This window comes from Podarcis tiliguerta, assembly GCF_965153285.1.
Source record: "Podarcis tiliguerta genome assembly, chromosome: 1".
Lineage (NCBI taxonomy): Eukaryota > Metazoa > Chordata > Lepidosauria > Squamata > Lacertidae > Podarcis > Podarcis tiliguerta.
The window spans coordinates 98,355,618-98,380,472 of record NC_139534.1 but is presented as its reverse complement, the minus strand read 5'-3'; positions in this window follow the sequence as shown (position 1 = coordinate 98,380,472).

Sequence of the window (24,855 nt, the reverse complement as noted above, 5' to 3'; positions counted from 1 at the left end):
AAAATTCAATGCACCACCAGCCTTTTTTTTTTTTTTTCCAACATGGTGAATGGCCAGGTAAGCAAAGGTGGGAGGGAGGCAGGCAAAGGGAGCCCTTCCTGCCTATGTTTAGTAACAATTGAGGTCTGAAAGGGCAGTGACCATGGGATGGAGAAGGCAGCACAACAATAGTGGTGGCATCGAAGCTTATTGAGTGATCACCAGTGTGGTGTAGTGGTTAAGAGCGGTAGACTCGTAATCTGGTGAACCGGGTTCGTGTCTCTGCTCCTCCACATGCAACTGCTGGGTGACCTTGGGCTAGTCACACTTCTCTTAAGTCTCTCAGCCTCACTCACCTCACAGAGTGTTTGTTGTGGGGGAGGAAGAGAAAGGAGAATGTTAGCCGCTTTGAGACTCCTTCTGGTAGTGATATCAAATCCAAACTCCCCCTCCTCCTCCTCTTCTTCTTCTTTACTGGATGACTGTGAGCCAGTCACTCTCTTCCAGCTGAGGGTTGTTGAGAGGAGACTAGAATTACATTTGTAATTGAACTTCTTGTTTTCTGGCTTACCTCCCCCAAAAGAATCATATAGTTGAAAGGGATCTTAGGGCTGATCTGCCAGATAGCCATCTACTCTATGCCTAAAAACCTGTGGCAAAAAGGGATCCCCGCCACCTCTTGAGGCAGTCTCTTCCACTGCCAAACAGCTCTTACCATTGGGAAGTTTCTTCTGATCTTTAACAGCCATCTGTCTTCCTGCAATTTCCAGCCACTGGTTCTTGTCCTGCAATAAATATCACATGAGATTTCCTATTTTCTTACCATTGTCACTATTACTCTTGCCTGGAACTGACTGGGCACTGCTATCTTTGGATCCCCGATAGTGAGTCTGCTCCACAAATTTTTTATCTTGCCTCACGGGTTCCTGCCTGTGTATAGAATACAATGGGGGGGGGGTGAGATGGTTAACTTTGCTTTCTGTAGTTTCCATGTGTCAGGTGTGCGTGAAAGCCAGGCCCTGTGACCAATAGGACTTTGCAGGACTAAGTTTGTTCTGAAGAGGCAAGGCAGGCCACATAGGTGAGGCCGATTGGTAACTCACAGCAGCTGGTGGGAAGAACTGGGAAGGGATATAAGGTCAGCATTTCCCTCCGGCTCTTTGCCACAGCAACACGCTTCCTGCCTTGCTGCGTTTGGTTTCTTGCTTCTTGATCCTTGAACCTCGGTTTCTTGACTCCCTGCTTCCTGACCCTCAGACCCTTGGCTTCTTTACTCCCAGCTCTCTGACCCTCCGACTCTTAGTTTCCTGACTCCTGGCTTCTGGACCCCTGTTCCTGCTCCCACCCTGCCATCTTGCCCCCGGTCCTGACATCCCCTGCCGGGACTTCGATCGCCCATGAACTGGACCGTAACACCATGCATTGGACACAGAAAGCACATAACATTCATTCTTGATGTACCTTCTCAAGCATTTTTATGTCACAGTAAGTTAGAATACTTCCAAAACCTCTCTTAACAATTGCTTTCCCTGGAATATGCTGCAGAGGAAGAATCCATGATATTTTCTAGTGCCTGTGCTTGCCCCAAGGACGGGGAGTCCTTGGCCTTCCAAAAGTTTTTGTATTCCTTCCCATCAGCCCCAGCCAGCATGACCAATGGTCAGGAATGTATAACAATGTGCGGTAAAGCAGGTATCATGCATGTTGATTTTGTAGAACTGCTCTTTCTCTCCATGAACAAATCAGAAGTTCATGGAACTTGAATGGCTGGTTAGTTTTTCCTATGTCAGCTGGAATGACACCCTTTTCAGGTATCTTTTTTGGGTTGATGATGATTATTACTAAAATAATTTCTATACCACATTTCATTTCAAGAAAAAATGCAAGGCAGTTCACAAACATATAAAAGTCAGCTGCAAAATAGCAAGTATAAAACTGAATCATTAAAATATAGCTACCCATAATTAAAATGCATAGTAAACCAAAGCCATTAAAATATTAAAACATCCATAATTAAAATGTATAATAAGCAAGCACATTTAAAACAGTTAAATAGAAAGGTAAAGTCAGGTGCCACCAGTGAACAAGCCCACCTCCATGCTACCACAAGCTGATAGTCAATCAATTACTGTCTCATTATCATCTGCATGTGGGTGCTCCATTGCTCAACAGATAGCTAAACATTTGCCAAATATATGAGAAAAAATATACTTAGTCAATCTGATGCATTCATTAAACAGAATGTTTTTTTCTACACTCTTACAAGCCAGGCAGATAAGGAACTTAGACACCATTAAAAACACGTTTCTAAAATAGTTCACAATGCCATAAATGAATCTGCCATTATGCAGCAAAAACAGTTCATTGCAAAAGATTGTGACAAAATGTTCCAGCCATATGATTGCAGCAATCAAGACCTGCCCCAATGAAAATGCAGCTCTCTTCTTCCAGGCAGCAGGTCTTTCCATTGAGTAAGCCTACCTTAATACTATTAAAGATAATCAAAAGTTTTTGAGATTACCCAGTTCGGGTTGAAAAGGAAAACCCCTTCAGAAACAGAATGTTCTTCTCCAGTAGCCCATGCAGTCAGGGAGGTCCTTTCTTCCAGGCTATCCCTTCTGAACTTTCAGCTTTCAATGAAACAATTTCAGCTGCCATTCCCAACTTTGTTCCAAGCTGCTTCCTTCCCTGGAAGCTACCAGTATCCACCAAACCAAGCTGAGAAAGGTTGAGTGAAATGGATAAATTAAATTTGTCCTGGCAGGTGCACAAATACGAACAGTGTATTTTAATAACAGCAGCAAGCTGTGACTTCGGGAGTTAAAACTTTTCTTATCTCACTCCGCAGCCTCCCAAACAATGGAGTAAACTTCCTCTAAAGTGAAGAAATTAGGTCGGCTTCCTAATGAAAGCCCTCACACCTGGAGGCTCAATTACATTATCAGTAGGCTAGGAGAATCTTTGATAAAGTCAGGGGTCAGCTCTTCATCTCTCCTTCTCAATAAGATGGTTGTATCCATTTATCATATTTTGCACCACCACCAAGGATTCCCTTTCATATTGCAACTGTAATTATAAAGTTGGTAAGTTCTATAAGCAGAGCAGGGAGAGCTTTCCTTTCACACATCTGCTCCGCATCCTGCTGGAACCGGAAGTCACAAGTTTATAGTCACCATGCTGTGGCAAAACTAAACTGGTTCCATTTGTTGATCTTAATGCCCTTACTGGAGAGTGGAGAGAAAGATGGTCTTTCGAGTAACCTGGTCCAGAATTGTTTAGGGCCTTGCATGTAAGTAACAGGATATTAAAGCTAGCTCAGTAGTTATTAGGCAGTCTGGGAAGATTTCTGGCACTGTATGTGCCCAGTATAGGGCTTGTTACCCAAGAATTTGCAGAGGCTTGCAATTCATTAATTTGTAATTTAAACTGCACTTGCTCATAAATTTATTTCTAGAAATTTCAGAATAAGAGCAGCAGGCACTTTGACACTTCGATTACTGCAACCCATCATACACTTTCAAGACGAAGTGGGGATACGGTCAAATAAAAAAAAAAGTTTTCTTTATTTGCATGGTGGATGCCACAAATCAGAGTAGCCTCCATTTCTGATAAGCGCATACATCAAATGGAAGTAATATTTTCTCACAAATGCACATACAACATAATGTCATTGTTGCAGCTGAAGGAAAGTCACATAAATTGAGATGACAGACTGCACAACCTTGAAATAACTAGGAGAATTTGCAGTGTCTTCCTTCAACCAATGGCAATGATTTCACTGGGACTTCCATGGGGTGGGAGGGAGCATTCACTGGTCTAAACCTTTGGATGGGGTTCATCAATCAGTGGGACGGCTCCATAACTGCACTAGAGTCACCTGTTTGAGGATTAAACCCTTGGAAAATAAGTGGAAAATGTAATCTCAACAAAATTTAATTTGCACTTCATATTTAATGAACACAGATTTTCCCAGTAGGTGTTTTTCCAATGTAATTATTCTGATTTTATACATTGACCTACTGGAATTAAAAGTATAATAAAAATATTAAGACACTTGCAGCTCTTAGATTAGTTTATAATTAATTTGCAGTGTGCATTACATAAAATCTGATTGGTAATCCAGATAAATTAGTCCTGTATGACCCTCTGGGCTTTGTTATCCATTGCATACCTATCATAAATGCAAGTGCACTCATTTTCCATTGTCAGAAGATAAAAATATTTAATTTTGATAGGACAAATTCTTTCAAACATGTGCAAACTTTCCAGCATCTGTATTATTTAACTTGCTAAGCACTGCAGATATATTTTACATGTACACATGCAAAGCTTTCATTCAATATTATCTGAATCCCTTAAGGCTACAAATTACATTGAGATGCTTTTCATTCAAAGGGGATGAAAACAAAAAGACATGGTTCACACATGAAAAAGTGCAAGCACCCTGAAAAATGCCTCAGAAAACATTTAAAGGATCATATCAGAGCATGAATTTGAACATGGTTTGCTATGCTAAATTAAACTGGAATCTTTGCCATTTATTTTAATCAACTGACATTTATTGCAAACCATAAATAGCTTCCTCGGTTGGAAGGGGAAAAGGTATTGTCCTTAGGCTATAAAGAATAATCTTATAACATGACCTTCTCAGCCACTGTGTTGGCAACGAAGGCTACAATCCTGTACAGTTAGGCTGCTTAAATCCTATTGACTTCAATGGGATTTAAGCAGACATGCATAGAAGTGCAGCCTAAGTGTTTAAAGTGGGAAATACAACCTCCTGCCCCAGGGCAAGGTCATGACCTCCAACATTGAGCTGACATGGAAGCCTGCCCAGAGGATCAGCGTATCTACATCAGCAACAGCCTTCAGTCCCAGCAGCTCAGAACCAATTGAAGAGGGATGCCTGTGGAGTATTTGCCTTCCAAGCATCTTAAGGTTATCCAAGATGGGCCAATACAACTCCACAATCCAATATTCCATCAATTCCCAACACTTTCCATCATATGGACCATTTCCCTTCCAGTCCCAGTGATTACTGATAATGCATGGCACTAGAGCAGAAATACTCCATGACTTGCAGTGAGTGGGCAACAAAGGTCTGGCACAGACACCATGCATAAGCTGAGGCCACTTGTGACTCGAACCCAGTCTACATATGCAGGAGAATGAGACAGCAGAGTCCTGAAAGGTTGAATGGACTGTACCACTTTAGGTAGCAGGTGGGGGTGCCATTTCGGAATGCTTACCAATATATAAAATACTTGGGGGTGTCACTCCTGCATGCTTTGATCACCAAAGCTGCCTTCCCCACCCCACCAAAGTTGCCTTCCCCCACCCCATCAGCTTCCCCTCACTCATCGTCAAAGCCAACCCCACCCCTTCCCTTCATCCCTTACCAAAGCCACACTTTGCCTCTTCCCCTTCCCCTTACAGTCCTCACTGTGGCAACAGAACAGAGTGACAACGGATCAGCAGCTGGGTGTGCCCAGGCAGGCTGAGTGAATGAGAAGGTGGGGTGAGTTCCTCTGCCTGCTCCCTCCTCTGTGGGGCTCAGAGACAGTGGTTCTAATCCATTCTTCTCTCCGTTTGTTTGTTTTCCCTTTGCAGGGAATTATGAGGAGTTATGTAGTGGAGCATAAAAATATAATTCTGCACCTGCAGTCTTAAGTGGAACTGTCCACTCAACCACCTCATATCTCCCACCTAATTTGGCAGCACATGTAGACCAGCCCTATTGAAATAAACAGAACAAGTTAATCACAACTGACTGAAATCCCATCCCTTTCAGCAAGACACACAGCACAACCTGTTGTATTATTACATAGAAGCAGTACTTTTTTTCAGCCAGAACTCACCAGAGCACAGTTCTGGCACCTCTCAGAAGGGCGCCATTGTAGGCCCATACTTCTGAGAAGCCCAAATGAACATTTCAAGTCAAAATGATAGGTAGCCAGCTTGTGTGAGTCTACATTTTTGAAAAGATCTATGATCCCACCTAGTTCCTAGCATTTGTCAAGCTGGTGGTGGTGGGATTCGTATTTCCTTTCCCTCAATCCATCTCCAATGTAGCAGCAATGGGCTTTAAGCTTCTGGCCAGGCTTTTACTGTTGCGCGCACACACACACACACACACGTTTGTGCGAGGGCCCTTCTGAGCTGCTCTAGTCATCCTCCTGAATCTAAGAACAAGGGAGGCAGTGGCACATTTATTTGACCTGCACCAGAACCAGGGGCAACCTCCAAAACAGGGAGGGAGACAACTTGCCGTACTTTGTAGCATCTCTGTGGGAAGTGAAAACAATTGTCAAACTGGTATCTTTTCAGGGCTGCCCTGAGTTGCCCAACGACTTACTGTAACAACTTCATGGTGAGTTCCGGCACCTATTTTTCTTGAAAAAAAGTTGGGGTTGCCTGTCATGTACAAGTTTAACTGGGACTGGACAAACTAACACCAAGACCCTTGTTCTGGATGACTGACATCAGATCAGCAGCTGGCCATGTTGGTCTGGTATATATAACACAGGGGATGGGGGGGGCAAACCAATGGCTGTCCAAATGTGGCTAGACTCCAGTTTCCATCCTTTCAAACCATTGGACATGTTGGCTGAGGCTGATGGGGGTTGGAGTCCAACAACATCTGGAGGGCCACAGTTTTTACACCCTTGGTGTAAAGGCCTCCATTTATTTGGTTCTGTCTACTATATTATGCAAGCAATTCATTTAGGCAGCTGGGAGTTACTTGTATGGTACCGTCATGGCAACAGGGTCATAGCAACAGGGTTAAAAACCCATATAAGGAAATACCTTACACATACCTGGCACAGCGTGGGAGAAAATGTGAAGGCTGCAGACGCCACAGTAGTGGAGGTGAATATGAAGGGGCTCTGGGTGGTCTTCAAGATGTGAAGTGGATGTTCTTATTCAGAAACACATCATAATTAATATTGGAAAAACCTGCTCCACCATACCTCAATTAGGCACTGAGAAACTCAAAAGCATGGTGTTGCTAAGCAATGGTTACTACAACCAGAGTAACACAGCACAGGAAAACATCCACTACTATTAATCAAATGATATTTGGGCTCAGATTCTCCTTAAATCATATATTAAAACAGCAACGCAAAGGCCATCATGCGAATGAGTTGTTAGGGTACTTACAGGGATGGCAGCTGGATAAATGAGGCAGTGCTTGAAAAGCGGCAGTCTGTAGATTTGCAGGAAAAATATTCAGCATAGCTCTAAAAGCCTCCCCTAAAAGAGAATCAAACAGACCCATGCATACCCAGAAATGATTGTGGGCTTGCTGGATAGATGATAATTGTGACTGGAAAGGGTAATGAAGAGTCGAGACACAGCATATATGGACTGTCCTAGGAACACATTTTTTTATTTACAGATCTGAGCAGAGGCAAATAAGCACTGTGGAAATAAACTAACTAAACAAACCTGGGCAAGCCACCCTACCCAGGGCAAGAGCCATGACCAAGTCATGTCCCATTGTTACTTGAGTTTTACCCTGCAGTGAACAGTGATTTTTTTCCTGACCCCACCTCATTCCTAAATTCACACAATGAGATGTGACCATTCAACCTCAAAAAGTGCTAGCACTGATTGTAGGACATAGACTAAGAGTGTTTTCTGTCACCAGATTGCATAGAACTCCCACTATGTTCATGTTTTGCAGATCATTCTAAACCCGAAGATGGAGGGAGTTGGGATGTGGTGGATGTGTCCCTCCCTCAAGTTCTGATTGGCTCCACCACTTTAACTCTTTCCCCTTGGCACCATCTTTGATAGGGGCTTTCTTCCCACAGAATATAGTTGCCTGTGTGTGTTTGGCAGGAGGGTGGGGGGGAGGGAGAAACCGATTCCAGTTGGGACTGTGTAGGGACAAATGGCTAAATCCCTCCTTCCCTCATGCCATGGCCTGATCTTGCTTCTCCCACCCCAGCAATTTTTTGCTAAATTAAAACCAACTATGCAAGGCTGAGCTATGTGATAAATGTCACATCCAATTTGGCCCTGCAATTTTTAAGGAGTAAACAAACCTCTTCATTGTTTATGGATGAAGAGATGCTTTAATATGACATAACTGGCCAAATGAAGATCTACGTTGATTCAAGAATTAGTACACTCAAAGGAATTATTATTGCAACATACCGCAGTTTGTTAGATTCACAATGTATTTTTGAAAGCTGACAACAGAAGTTACTTGGGGAAAATGTAAAGAATAGATAAGGCAAATTATAAGAGAAAGGAGGATTTAGTTAAGGAGCTTAGCGGGAATAACGTGAAGGTTTGTCTTAAAACCTCCATTTCCTTTACGCATACTCCATTGCAGATATTTGCTGTGAACAATCAGAATAGGAATATAAGGTCAAGTAGACTAAAGATATGGACAGGGGGAACAGAAAAGGAAAGTGGTATTAAATAAAATTCGTTGAATCTAATTTAGCCAGTTAAATTCATATTATAAAATAGCACCTGATGCTTGGAAACTTTTCTAGAGAACTAAGTTGGGCATACAGAACACATACACCTGTCCATTTACAGAGATGGAACTGGCCAGTTAGATTTCATACACATTTGGCTGATTGACATTTGATGCTCTTTTAAAATGGGCTGTGGAAGGGGAGATTTTTGGGTTGTCTTTGTTTTGTTTTTATTATGTATTTTCTGTTTGTTTATGTTGTGATTTTATTTTGTGAACTGCCCTACAGGTATAGGGCAGCTTACAAATTTAACAAATAAAAATAAAACAAAATAAAAATTTGGAAGCAGTTAACCTAGTTACCCCTACTTAGATTGGGAACCACGTACGTGAACGGATCCTGAACCCACAGTTGTCCACCAGCAGCTAGGAATGGATTGAGTAGCTTTATTCAGTCTTGTTTTAGTTTAACTGGTGCTCAATCATAGGTCCATTCTGCACTGTTGGTCTGGATTTTTTAAGAAATGCACAAACAGTCTGCATGTAAGCATTATGTACACACTTTTAATCTAAAATACTGCTTTTGTCAGTGCCCTCCCCCATAATAAAACAAATTCTGCATACCTCTTTAGGTAAAATAAATATTTTTGTGCACACTTTTCCACTGAAACTCCATAGCAAAGCCCAGAAAAGTGGGTAATCAGACAAGGACCTTCATTCTGATTCACAAGCAAGTTCAGGAACATCAGATAAGTTCAGTCTGCTGCAAGAAGCAGACCAGACAAATTTCTCTACTGTCCTTATCAGCAGCTATATAAGTCTATATAACTATATTTAGCTAGCACTATATTCAGAGCCCTTACAAACATACAAAAAAAGTCATTTTATGTTAGATTTTCAAGTATACTGTATATGGCTTGATACCCGAAGGACCACCTCCTTTCCCCTTTTCCTTTCCCATGTGTTAAGTTCTTCAACTGAAGCCTTTCTCCTGGTGCCACAGCTATAAGAGATTAGGTGAGTGGAAAGCAGATAAAATCTATTGTGATTGCAGTAGTGGAAGGTAGGACTAGGAAAGGCTCTTGGTCAAACCCCATGTGAGGCTGGCACTTAGTGTTGACTGTATTGAGCTAGATGGACCAGTGATCTCACTTGGAAGAAGGCAGCTTCTTATATTCCTGAGCACCATTCACTTCCACTTGTCTTTGCTTAAGCCTAGGCAGACGAGACAGACAAGCAGCTAATGGAGACGTGACTGCTGCTCAGGCTACCTTAAAATGCATTGGAAGACACAGGTTCATAGCGGTAGGGACACTGATTAATGGAGACACTAATTTTAGTCAAGTCAAATAATTTTAATCAATTAATTAGATTGATTAACATTGCAGTCCTACTTTCAATCCCCAAAGCCCTAACACATCCGTCTTCAAGTCACTTCTCTACTTTACAATCACACCTGTGGGACTACTTCTTTAGTAGTGAACTACCCTAGGGCCATTCTTGCCATTATCTTTAGCCACATGGATCTGGTGGAGTGCAGCTCTTCTTCCCCCACTGTGCTGTTCAGTAACACTGGAAACAAGCTACATGGGAGGAGCCAATTTCATGGCTACTTTTCATAGCTATGTTGTCCTGGCTGGTAATTAGAGCAACACAGGTGGAGGAAGAAACCTCAGCATGGGGATTCTCCCTTGTAGTGGTGTAGTGTGGGTTGCCAGTGCTCAGGGCTGCATGGAGGTGGGGTGGGTGGGTGGGTGCGGAACATACGGAGTACGCATGCGCATTCACCTGCCTAACAGCATCCGTGTCATCTAGGAGATCGAAGCCTCATAGATAAGAAAATAAGAGTTGTTCCATTGTTTGGAGAGATCACTTCCTGGTTTGCATGGAGAAGCCATCTTCAATGGAAGTGCATGGCTGTATTGATGTAGCACTGGGTGTTGAAATTTTGTGCCCCCTAACAATTTTGTACCTGGGGCAACTGCCCGTGTGGCCCCTTCCACGCTACGCTACTGCTCCATTGTAACTGAGGGGCCTGGGCAGAAGGCTCATTGATTTTCATATTGCTACATGGTAATGTCTTAAAGGACCACTAACTTCACTATACCTGGTTCTTCTACACCAGCACACAAATTCCCCAAAACTCTTTCCACTGGGGGTGTATGAGTGTATCCCACTACTTATGTCAATGGGAGTTAAGTCTTTGCATGCATTTCCACTGAACACCTACTAAGGATAAAGCTTTTCTGGGGGTCAGATGATGGCAAAGTGGGATGCAAACAGTGATCTCCATTTTCCAAAGAGCACCCCTTCACCAGTACCTGAGAGTATCAATCCTACTGGAAATCCCCTGTTGGGAAACCGGCACCCAGAGAGTCGTCTCCCCAGCAAAGCATCCCCGCCATTTCTCAACAGGGATTCTGAGACTGCCAACAGTGCTATGTTGTTCAACTTCTGAGGCTGACATAGGTTAGACTAGTAGGGGTATGTAATCTTGTTACTGGATTTGCCATGTTTGCACTAGGACATCACAGAACACATCCTGCCACCCAAGTTTAGTGCTAAAGCATCAAACCAAAAAAACAGAATAGTATTGTGCAGGCATCCTTCTAGCACATCAAAAACACAGCTATAAACTCTGAGTTGCTTTCTGCTTTTCAGTGCTTTTGACCTTGATACACATAGCTCTGATTATCAAATGCCTTGCATGTTCCTTTTAGAGATTCATTTAATTAAATTATTGTTTCCAACCATGAATTAACGAAATATATTATCTATACAATTTCTGATTTGCAGCATTTCCAAGAACTCCTCGATATGTGAATCCGTTTTTCAAGCAGTGCATCTGGTAAAGAAGCAAAAGCTGCAGAACATCACAGAAAAGCTGTGCCAGCACTTCAAGGCTACTCTGAGTCAAGGCCATAGCATGTCAAGACTTCAAATTCTGTATCTTGCATTGCATCAGAAAAAAATATTGTCACCTCTCATTGTAATCATTCACTCCAAGCTGTCACAATGCGTTTTGGTACACAGTATTTGAGTGCTTTAATATGGGATCTTTGACATAATTCATATGTAGCTTCCACAAATAAATGTGTTATGTACTACATGCACAATAGTATATTTTTCTAGTCAATAATTACTTCCAGGGGTTACCGTTGCTTTCCCTGCTTTGGCACTATTTTTATTTCTTCTGATTACGGCTTCTTCCTTCTTCCTGCCTAGGTGATCCAAACAAATTGGGGGTCATGAAATGCACAGAATGGCATTACAATGCTATGCAGCCAATTTGATGGCATAATGAGGGCAAAAAGAGTCAATGAGAATGAAGTTGTTCTTCCTGGACTGGTCACGTGGATGGTCCCCGTCAATCAGGGATCACACAATGAATGCAGCAGCGATCTTGCACAACGTAATTCATCATATTTGCTTTTATGATAATGGCACTGAGGGCAAATGAAGCAGATAAAAAGAGAGGGATAGAAAGGGGGGTCCTAGGAATGCTAAAAATGAGGGAGAAACTAAACTCAGTTCACATTTACAGGTAAATTTAAGTAAATCACACTTTCTGGACAATATGCGAACCAAAACAGTCATCTTTCAAAAGTCATACATCTCTGAATTTTGAAATGTGTTTCTCCAGCCACATGTGTACAAAAATGCATAAACTAGGGTAAAGTATGGTATGCATAAAATGCATATATTAGTGAAAACAACATATAAAAACACATTACAGGTATATTAGAAGGAAGTGTCTTATTAAAAGTATGCATTAAATAAAACTACATACACATTTGTTTGTAGTACACTAAATTTATGTTAAAATGCTGATGAATTTTCATGAGGACTACTTGACAAACTTGTTTTTTTGTTTTGTTTCTTAAAAAAATCAGAAATGTGGCAGGCTGATATTAAGATTGGAAAAATAAGAAACAGAGAAATCAAAATTTACAGATTCACCAATTCCTAAAGGATGCATAAGTGTTCATTGTCACAGGCATTGCCAATAAGTAATTGAAAGAGGGAGGTTGTTTTTGAAGTACATGTCTTCAGCTCACTGAGATAAGTGTAGGAACAAAATGTTGCGGGAAGGGTTCAATCCAACATATCAAGGCTGCTTTGAAAATTATGTAGCACAAACATGTGGAGAACGAATGGGACTGTTTTGGTTTGTAATACAGTGGTACCTCGGGTTAAGTACTTAATTCGTTCCAGAGGTCCATTCTTAACCTGAAACTGTTCTTAACCTGAATCACCACTTTAGCTAATGGGGCCTCTCACTGCCGCCATGCCGCCGGAGCACAATTTCTGTTCTCATCCCGAAGCAAAGTTCTTAACCCGAGGTACTATTTCTGGGTTAGCGGAGTCTGTAACCTGAAGCGTACGTAACCTGAAGCGTATGTAATCCGAGGTACCACTGTAGTTACATGCAGATTCCAATCTCACTCCTTGTATTATGGTCAACATATTCGCTGTACGACAAGGTTAGTACAAATGGTGAGAACACTGCATTCCACAGTAAAAAATAAATTGGAACAATGGCAAGATTTTTGGATGTATATCTGAACATAGATCTTGTGAGACTGTTTTACTATGCAAGGGAGACAAAATCCACTCGTAAATCGAAACTCAAAACTGGAGGTTTGGCATCCAGCAGCAACTGCATAAGCCCACCTATAGACTGAATTATAGTACAACAATGGCTGATGAAAATAGGTCTAGTAATAAACTGTAGGGGAAAGCAATAACTTCAAAGCATGGGGTGGGATAATTCTCTCTTAACCCAGAAACTATGACAATTATCCATTAGTTGAGGATGTACAAATTCTGTCACACGGAGACCCAATACAAATTTGGGCCGCAGTACCGCAGCGTTTACTAGGGAGGGAGTTAAATGTCATTAATGTCACTGATTCAGAGTAGACATGTATGGCAGGAGTGGAAAACCACTTTCAGTCCAAGCACAGCACTTCCCTTGTGCGGTTCCTTTGGGGAGATCCCAGTGGTGGGCAGAACTATAGGCAAAACATGTATGAAGCAATGGGTGTGATGTTTATCTTTGTTCTTTGGCTACATTCTGTTATTCCCTCTCAGGTACCTTATGCAGGCAGTCTGCTGCCTAAATTTCCTTAAGCTATGCATACCATGTGCCCCTATGTTGTTGTGGATGTTGCTGGTAATGTGGTAGTTTCTGAGCCAGCTCTATCAAATGAACCATAGTGCCCCAGCAGCTATGGGTCTCTGAGAGTAAATGCTTTTGCTAAATTCCCCTACAGTCATTATTGTTCTTGACCAGCCTAGAACACAGCAAAGTAGGTTTCGTTCACGTGTGTGTGTGGATAGATGATAGAGTAGACAGATATTATTCTGAGCAAACTTGGTACTAAGCTCAAATGTAGAATCATAGAATCATAGAATCATAGAATCATAGAGTTGGAAGAGACCACAAGGGTCATCGAGTCCAACCCCCTGCCAAGCAGGAAACACCATCAGAGCACTCCTGACATATGGTTGTCAAGCCTCTGCTTAAAGACCTCCAAAGAAGGAGACACCACCACACTCCTTGGCAGAAAATTCCACTGTCGGACAGCTCTTACTGTCAAGAAGTTCTTCCTAATGTTTAGGTGGAATCTTCTTTCTTGTAGTTTGGATCCATTGCTCCGTGTCCGCTTCTCTGGAGCAGCAGAAAACAACCTTTCTCCCTCCTCTATGTGACATCCTTTTATATATTTGAACATGGCTATCATATCACCCCTTAACCTCCTCTTCTCCAGGCTAAACATGCCCAGCTAAAACTGTGTTAGTCGAATGCATGTGCTATTATTCTTCATTCTTCAAAAATATATTCAGCAACAGTATTTCATTGCTAATGACAAGCATATAGCATCAGAAATGGGCATGCAAATTTATGTGTGTACTGTATACTGATTCGCTCATTCATCAGAGGCTTTGTAGGCAGGTTTAAATTAGCTTTCTGATACCGGTACACTGAATGTATCATCTTCTTGAAGATAAAAATAGAGAGGTGACGAACAATATGACTATTCCAGTGGCCTGCAACATAATAGTTTCCTTCAAGTTATTAACTTTTGGATGGCTTTAAACTGAGGTTTAAGAGATACCTTGTGAAGAAAAGGAAATGAATTAATATCTGCAATGTAAAATTACTGTTTTAGGTCAAGCAAAGTACTAAGTTTGATAACATGATTTAATATAACAATAATGGTACATTAAGACTTTATGAGATTTTTAACTTGATATTATATTCTGTCTTCTAACATATCAATCTACATCCATTCAGAGAGAGAGAGAGGGAAATTCATTTTCCTTGTGAACACTGAGGGTAAAATTTTCCTCTTTGATCTGCTCTGTGGGGTGTCCTTTCTACAATCCCATGAGTTTAGTCATTCTAATAGTACACTTAGGGATGCTTATTAAACTTTAAAGTCATAGTGTCAGCAGGACACAGTGTTAGAATTTCTGGGTCTTGTTGTACCGAAGGAACAGAGTAAATTGTCCCATATTACCTAGTGGAATATTTCAGCTGATGTTGATAAACTGAAGAGAATGAAGAAAAATGACAACAGAGGGCTGTGTCCCTCAGTAAAGCAAAAAAAAAAAAAAAAAGAGTGAGGAATCTGAGAGCACAAGAAAGAACAATTCATATTTATAAAATATCCAATATATCCACATTTTGAGCAGCAGTGCTCCGATTCAAGGAAGTGATCTGGTTGGAAAATTCCTTCCAAATTTGACATAATTAGTTTGCCTGCCACCTCCTTCCAAAAGGCAGTCCCACAAATGAACAGCAGAGTGTGTGTGTAAAAACTTTGTTGAGTCTGCAAGGCAAATCTATCAGCAGAGAAAGTGAGAAAACAATGTTTTGGTCAGCTGCCAAAAAGGCGATTCCTTGAAGTACAGATCTCCTTGACTTTTTACAGAAGTGAATGGTAAGCTAATTAAGTGTTCCACTTTGGATTTCTTTTTTCTTTTTTTAAGATAGCTTCCCTGAAAAAAGGGCACTGTTGCTTGAAATGTGAGCACACTGGAAACTGAAGAGAGAGCCCAACGGCATCTACTCAAGAGTTTTCGAGAGAAGAATGCAGACGGCAACTGCTAAAAAAATATAGATGGGAAGGTCAAGCTGCCCTGCAGTTTTTCATAGACATGAGTCCCTTAGGCAACTACATTATTACACTAGTGTAAGGCTTAGCACTAGTGCAACAGAATTCCCTCCCTCTCCCCCGTGTATACCCCACACCACCCCCAAATCTGCTCCAAAGGGTGGGGGGACCCAGAATAGGTCTAAGGGAGGTGAGGTAGAGAATGTACTGAAATCCTTGCACAGGGAGACTATTCACCTTAGTGTTACCCCTTGTAAGGTAAAGGTAAAGGACCCCTGGATGGTTAAGTCCAGTAAAAGGTGACTACAGGGTGTGCCGCTCATCTCACTTTTCAGGCCAAGGTAGCCAGTGTTTGTCCACAGACAACTTTCCGGATCATATGGCCAGCATGACTAAACTGCTACTGGCGCATGGAGGACCATGACGAGTGCCAGAGTGCTCAGAAATGCCGTTTACCTTCTTGATCTACTTGAACTGGCATTCTTTTGAACTACTAGGTTGGCAGAAGCTGGGACAGCGCAACAGGAGCTCACCCCGTTGCACAGATGCAAACTGCCGACCTTCCGATTGGCAAACCCAAGAGGCTCAGCTGTTTAGACCACAGCACCACCCGCGTCCCCAACTAACCCTTGTTGGCAAAAGAGCTTTTCATATGTGTGTTACAAAATTCAAGTGTAAACCATTAATGAAATTAGTTAGATCCTGGACAGCTCCATTATGCCTTGAATGCTTTTTCTTATCTTTAACTATCAAGCCTCTATCTTCTTTCCCTTTAAATATTTCCTCCATATCTTCTACCAAATAATCTAGATGATAATAAGTGTGTGTGTGTGTGTGTTGCTGATACTGCTTACTTACCTAATTAGCAGTACTTATGAAGGCCTATCTAATCCTTTCGCCTATGTCATGGGTAGGCAAACGAAGGCCTGGGGGCTGGATCCAGCCCAGTCGCCTTCTAAATCCGTCCCGCGATTGGTTCAGGAATCAGCGTGTTTTTACTTGAGTAGAAGGTGTGCTTTTATTTAAAATGCATCTCTGGGTTATTTGTGGGCCATAGGAATTCATTCATTCCCCCCCCCCCATATAGTCCAGCCCCCCACAAAGTCTGAGGGACAGTGAACCGGCCGCCTGCTGAAAAGGTTTGCTGACCCCTGGCCTATGTCTTACATGGACCAAAAACTGCATTCAGAAACCCAGTCACAACTGTGTCATGAACTTCATCTAGCACACATCCGGCTCTTAAAAATGCAATAGTATTCATATTCTCTGTCTCATAATCCATCACTCATTCACACTTTTCCACTTGCATCATAATTTTTATTATATTGATAGTCTTCACGTCTGTGGCCTGAAATATAATAGGTGACTGCTTACAGCAAAAACCAATCACCCTTCTCCAGTAGTAGCCGTGTAGACCCAGGGCAGCTTACAGATTCTGCTTCTGTGACCTCTATATACATATTTCAGGAATGAGAGAGGAACAGAGAAAGCTACTTTATACTGAGCCACACCATTGACCCATCTACAGTGGTACCTCGGGTTAAGTACTTAATTCATTCCGGAGGTCCGTTCTTAACCTGAAACTGTTCTTAACCTGAAGCACCACTTTAGCTAATGGGGCCTCCTGCTGCTGCCGTGCTGCCAGAGCCCGATTTCTGTTCTCATCCTGAAGCAAAGTTCTTAACCTGAAACACTATTTCTGGGTTAGCGGAGTCTGTAACCTGAAGCGTATCTAACCCGAGGTACCACTGTAGTTCGATACTGTCTACACTAATTGGCAGTGACTTTCCAAGGTTACAAACAGGGGTATTTATCAGCTGTAACCAGAGATGTTGGGGATTGAGTTTACGACCTTCTGCATACAAAGCTGAGGCATACTCTGCCTCCACACAGTCAAACGCAGAATACCAGTTGCTAGAAACTACAGGAAGGGAGATTATGTTGTGCTCAGGTCCTCCTTTCAAGCTTTCCATGAGTATCTGGCTGTTCACTGTGAGAACAACATGCTGGACTAGATGAGCCACTGGCCTGATCCACAAACGGCTGTTCTCATGTTCTTATCATGGAGCTACAGCCCTTTCATATGGTCAGTTGCCATCACTGGACACCTGCCCCATCACTCACCTGTTCCTGTTCACTTGTCCTCTTCCAAGCATGACAAGATAAGGAGAAGCACTCAGTTCCTCTTGGCTTTTTCCTCTGAGTTGTGTTGTGGAATGGATCCAGACAGAAAAGGCAAGCAAATGCACTGCTGCCAACAATGGTGAGGAAGAGAGGGCTCAGCTGAGAATATATTGCACAAGGACCCCTCTATACTGTAAACCTGACTAATTTCTGCAGCCTTGTGTTCAAAATGTTATCTGAGGTCCTGCCTTCCCTTAGCTCTGGAAAAGGACCACTGCACAGTTGCACTAGGAGAAGTGTGGATAAACTTCATGCTTATGGGATTTACTTTGGGGTTTTTTTTTTTACTCAAAGCCTGAGGTCCACAGACCAGAACCTGGTGCAAAACAGGTTAGCTGGGCAGATATACTCCAAGGATGAAAGAACAGCCCAGGGAAAGAGGGTACCTTCTATCATATGTGGTGGGTTTGTAAGATAGTGAAGGCTTTCTGGTAAATGATATATAATGAACTTTTTAAAATGTTGAAATAATTTGTAAAGAAACCAGAAGCCTTCCTATTGGGTACTGTAGGTAGAGAAATACATAAGCAAGATAAAACATTGTTTTTGTAGTCAACAACTGCAGCAAGAATATTATTGGCCCAAAAATGGAAACAGGAAGAGATCCCAACAAAAGAAGAATGGCAGATGAAGTTAATGGACTGTGCTGAGTTGGAAATTCAAACCAGCAGGACCAGACCTTTTTGAAAGACTGGAATAAATTTACATTGCATTTGAGAGACAATTCTAAACAATTGACATCGTTAGTAGGGCTACAGGAAGTTTTGTAAGGTTAGAAATATCAATTATTATCAATATGATGTTTAAATGGTGTATTTAAGATTTGGATTTAAGGGTAATAATAATGACAAAATGTAATATCAGAGTATAATTAGGAAAATAATTAGATGATGAGGAGGGAAGTCTCAGACCCAGATGGCCAAGTGGTTTTTTTTATATTATATGTAAGATGGATGTTTTGTCAATTTTTTTAAAATAAAAATTATATAAAAAAGAAAGAACAGCCCAGGGAATTGTGATTAGTACCAGAACCAAACTCACAGCCTACACAAAAATCTACTTTTAGTTTTCCCTCCAAGAATTCTTAATTTAGGAGATCCTAATTTATACTCTGCCCACCCCTGTGCTAGAGTTCAGGTTTCAATTTTATACATATAATTTAACACATTAAATACATCATAAGTTGAAAAGAATCACAATGTCAAATGGGTTTAAGTATGAAAATATATGAGGCTGCAGTGATTTACTGTAGGGTTGCCATACATCCAGATTTTCCCAGATATATCCAGAATACTGCATTAAAATAGCTGAAAAACTGCATTTTTGTGATGTTTCAGTGGAAAACAATAAAATCAACAATCTTCTCTTGGATAAGCTTAAGTTGTAATATTCATATAATAGTTTTGGAGTTTCACACATTTTCATGGTTACCTTTGGCAGAACTCTACCCCCTGTGATGCAGCAAGAGAATAGGAGAGGCTGAAAGGGTGCAATCGGAGGGCGGGGGGATGTTGTAAGTCATTGGTGCAGGTAAAATATTATGGAAGGAACATCTGTTTATTATTGCCATCCTGAATAGCTTACATTTTTACTGCTGTTTTGTTTACCAGTTCCATTCACTGAAAGATTTGCAAATGATGATGCAGGCTGAAAGAAGACTGGAATTGCTACTTGTCTATGTAAATCAAAACTGAAATGCAAGCAATAATCTTACTGGTGAAACTTATGTTAGATTTGGCCATTAAAACAAGCTGACAAAAGTATGTTTTCCATTACTGAAAATATTCCTACGTATAGATGCAAATCTTGGAAGTCATCTGCCTGAAAGATAAAATTGCTGACATAATGTTATTGAGGTTACCTTAATGTAACCAGAACTATCATCCTTAGAGATTATCTTCTTAATAAGGAATTTTCAGGGAGGTTTTTTCTGGGTAAACTCCTGCTTTGCTCAAGGATTCCTCTAGTTTGTTTGTTTTTTCTTTGTTTAATGAAGGCAATAATTGATCACCAAGCTACCCGAATGACTGCCTGCACACATATCAATTTGTCTTGGCCTTGAGATCAGCTTCAGAGGAACTGTTTGTGTGTGTGTGTGTGTGTGTGTGTGTGTGTGTGTGTGTCATTAAGACTGAGATAGGGCTCTTTGTTAGTGGTCCCATGCCCCTGCAAGAGTAGCAGTCAGGACGAGGGGCACTCATCTGACCTTCAATTGGTCACGTCACTGCTGCTTATCAGGAGATGGGGGACGGGCAAGATGGCTGCAAAGATGGCGTGTTAGAAGTACACCAGTGGAACCAAACCTGAACTCACTGCTGCCTTAAGCAGTGGTGACATGACTGACCAGAGGTCACATGACCATACACTACTGGTGTTTCATAGGAAGGTAAATATACCTTATTCTATTGATGCTTTTGAATTATGGTGCGGGAGGAGACTCTGGGGAGTCCCATGGACTGCAAGAAGATCAAACCTATCCATTCTGAAGGAAATCAACCCTGAGTGCTCACTGGAAGGACAGATCCTGAAGCTGAGACTCCAATATTTTGGCCACCTCATGAGAAGAGAAGACTCCCTGGAAAAGACCCTGATGTTGGGAAAGATGGAGGGCACAAGGAGAAGGGGACGACAGAGGACGAGATGGTTGGACAGTGTTCTCGAAGCTACCAGCATGAGTTTGACTAAACTGCAGGAGGTAGTGGAAGACCGAAGTGCCTGGCGTGCTCTGGTCCATGTGGTCACGAAGAGTCAGAAACGACTAAATGACTAAACAACAACAACACTATGTGTTGTTTTAACTGGTGTTGTTTTAATGTCATAACAAATTTTCCATTTTAGGTTATAGATTTTTGATACCTGATGCATTCTGTTAGCAGGCTTTGCTGGGTTTTGCTGCAACTCAGACTAACAGGGCTCCTCCTCCTTTGGCAGTTTATGAAAACTTCCCATGGGAAGCTTTCCTCATAAGAAGCAGTATGTTATTCTTTGAAACAAAAGAACAAATAATCCTATTCTTGAAGTACTGTTGGACAACGAGCCAAATTCTGTCCTCCAGCTGGTTGCATCTGAGATCCAATCTCTCTCAGGGCATTGCAGAGAGGAGCAGCTGCATCACATCTTGAGCAAGTCAATGTGGGTTGAGAGACAGTGGGCAATAAACAGTTTATGTATGTATTATTTATACCACACCTACAGCATTGCAAGTATGGCACTGAGGAAAGCTTACTTCTCTCTCACTTCTGCGTTATCAAATAGCTGTCCAGTAGAACTTTTCTGGGTAGCGAAGGAGCTTGTGGGATCACCCACATAGGAGGTTGGTCTGGAGACCTTAGAAGACTTTGAGGGCTGAGTCATTAATAACTGGACCAGACTTGATACCATGGTTAGAGCTCAACAGGTGGATGTGTCTAGAGCACTATCCAGTCACGTTATGCCAGATCAATTTTAGTTGCTGCTGTCCAATAATGTGGACACATCACTTGAGATGTTCAACCTACCACATGTATCCCCAAGCCTTGCCCATCTTGCGTTGTAAGAGGTAGCAGATGGGATTTATTGGGTTGGTCCAGGAAGTGGTAAATGCCTGTTTCCAAAAGAGGGTGATGCCTAATACCTTAAAAGAGGCAGCGTTGTGCTCCATCCTCAAGTTGCTGGATCCAGAAGTATGTGATGACCATATCTCAGTTGCAAATATCCCTTGCTTATACAAGGTGCCTGAAAGGGTGAGAGTCATGCAGCTTCAGATGTAACTAGTTATCTAGACCCATTTCACTCTGACTTCAGGCATAGCTTTGGTACTGAAATTGCTTTGTTGGCCTGATTAATGACCTGTATCATGGCTTCTAATTCTCCTTAAAGTCTCAGTGGCTTATGTCTCCATTGACTATGGTATTCTCCCGGCCTGAGGGTTCTCTCTGAGGATTGATTATAGCATGGTATTATGGTGAAAGATGAATCCCTGTAAGACTGAGGTGCTGCGAATTGGTGGAGGTGCTGTGGAATGCTGGTTTCCTTGTCTCGGGATGGAAGAGGTCTCCTTTACTGGATGGGGTTGCATTTTTCCTGAAAGATGTATAGCTTCAGGGGGTACCCTCGGATTCTTGGTTTCCTGTCATGGAAAGTGAGCACAAAGTTATCCATAGCTTTTCTGGGGACTGTCAGTGCTAAATGAGAGACTGCCTGTGCAAAAATGCTACTTCAAAATTATATTCAGATGCTAACATAGCTCAATTGGTAGATCATGAGACTTTTAATATCAGATTTGTGGATTTGAACCTCAGGTTGGGTGAAAGATTCCTCTGTTGTGGGGGGTTGGACTAGATGACCCTCACGACCCCTTCCAACTCTACAGTTCTCTGGTTCTATGATTCTGTAATTAATGGCATGAAAAACCAAAGCTTGACAAAAGAGGATCTGGTTTCTCAGCAGTTCATTGGGTTGTGCAAGTGGATATCTCTATGAGTTTAATAAAGCTTCAATTTACTCCTTCTCATGATCCACATGACTAAGTACAACACATGCCTGCTTCAAACAGATCAGTTTATAGCACTAGCATTTCACATATTTCTTGATTATTCACTTAATTTAGGTTTTATCCTGTTCCTCCTAAGGTCTAATTTCCATCTGAACTGCAACATTTCCAGCAGCTTTAAAAGAACGAAGCATATTCACTAATATCAGTATGGGGCTTTTGACTTTCCATGGCAGTAGCCTGCCTCAGGGAATGTTGTCAGTGTGTGTGTGTGTGTGTGTGTGTGTGTGTGTTTGCTGCAGTACATGAGGATCCCAAAGAGATGCCAAGGGTTAGGTCTTATATGTCCCAGTGTTCCCTTCATAAACAGATTTCCCATTACTGTTAACAGAATAAATGGACACCAGCATGTACTTCTGCAAAGTAACAATCAAAGCAAAGGCTTAATCTAAAAGGAGATAAAGACAAAACTAAAAGGGGAAATGACTGCCTCATCAAAAAGATAATGAAGTTTAAATGAGATACAGGACATAAATGCAATGCAGTTCAAACCAATAAACGCTTGGAAAACCTTGTACTATGAATTAGCAATATTTCAATAAAGACTGAATTAACATTTTATGTTTATGATTTGGTAGATGAAATTGGAAACTTTTTACTTGCATTGTCCAATTTTGTTTTTATTTATTTATTTATTGCTCTGCAGCATAGTGGCACAATCAGAACATCTTTCAAAAGTGCTGTCAGTCCTGAGAACTAGCAGGCATGTCTTCACAGGGGGTTTCTGTTGTTCATTTAGGAATGATCAGAAGTGTGGAAAGTCTCCCATTCAAATGGAGGTAGCATATGGTGCTGCATTTTTTTGCAACATTTCCCCATAAGAACCATGCTGCTTGCAATGACCCAGAGCGCAGATTCTCTGATTCAGAGCACTTGTGCCATGAAAGAAAACAACCCTCATATGCATGCCCTTATTTCTCTATGCACCTGTGGTAATGCTGTGTTTGTTTTACAATGGCCTGGTTCACACTACATGCTAAGCCAAACTTTAGCTAAGCAAGACCACGTGAGTCTCCACCCCCATTGTTCAGCCCAGACACGGAGGTCCAGCTCCAAGGGCCTTCTGGCAGTTCCCTCACTGCGAGAAGTGAGATTACAGGGAACCAGACAGAGGGCCTTCTCGGTGGTGCCGCCTACCCTGTGGAACGCCCTCCCATCAGATGTCAAAGAAATAAACAACTATATAACATTTAGAAGACATCTGAAAGCAGCTATCTTTGATGTTGGGTGTTTTATCATATTTTTAATATTCTGTTGGGAGCTTCCCTGAGTGGCTGGGGAAACCCAGCCAGATGGGTGAGGTATAAATTGTTTGTTTGTTTGCAAGCTCCTGGAGAGAAACTCACAGCTGCCTTTCTCCTCCCCAGTATTTTTTGTTGCTGTGCTGAATTGAGCTTAGCCAAGGTTTGACTTCACATGTAATTGAAACCCAAACTCATGCTTAAGTTCTTTCCTCACTATCCATGTGCTGTAACCGAGAGCAAGAACAAACATGGTTGAAAGCAATGCAGGATGACCAAATGAAGGGTGAACCAGATTGTGAATTTTGTCCTCGCTCGTGATCTCTAGATATTCATTGGTTCTCTGTAGATGGACCTGGTGAATGTGTGGAGCTCAGGGGCAGAACAGCAGGCACATCCTACTTCCCTCCAGATGTCCAGCTTACACACTCCGCAGCTGTGCCAAAGAGGCTTTCATCAGAGATGTTTTGGGCACTGTGCATTATGCTTCAGTGCATGGGGTAGAGTACCTTGTCGCAAACCCTTTTCAGCTCTTCAGCAGTTCCTTTTGATAATGTGGTGAGCTACAGTTTCCGATGTTAATATGCCTCTCTGCTCCAGAGTTTGAATTATTATTCAGTGATGTCTACTGCAAAAAATGTAATCATAATCAATTTGCAAAAACCGAAATTGGCAAACTGTGATTAAGATCCTGCAGACCCTGGCTAACAATAGTAATCACAGGAAAGAAACTCCAGGAATGAATTTAAAATTATAAACACAATTAGAAGTTAAGTTTGCAATCTATGCACACCTCCTTAGGGGTGCGTCCCAGAGTACTTCCTATATGTATGCACAGGACTGGGCTGCAATATATTTCCATAAAGACATTCAAGCTACACTGTTAATTTCAGACAATAATTGACTGTGCTTGCACAGCACAGCAAGTGATTTCCTTAGAAGAATATGAACAAAATCGATTTAGTGAGTTAAAAAGACATGAAGAGGTGGCATTCTTTCTGGAATTTTCCTTTCTGTACGTTTGTTTGTATTTTTATAGGGCAGGTTGGGGGGAGAGCATCTGAGATTATGATGCCTTTTTGCTAAACTATCAAATGTTGATCTACATGATATTCTCATTCTGCTTAATGTCGCAGATGCCTGACGTGGAATAATTGGGGTGAAATGGTGAAAAGAAAGGCAGGAGAGGAATGAAAACAGCATTTCACTAGAAGGAAACAAAAGGTATATGTGGCACCTTTTTTTCCTTCTTTTTTTTCTTTGAAGCAAAAGCAATCAGTATGTCCTTGAGAGAAAAATAATCAGGGGAGAAGGATAATGAACTTGGTAAAGACACTGAAGAAGAGAAATATTGCCTAAATG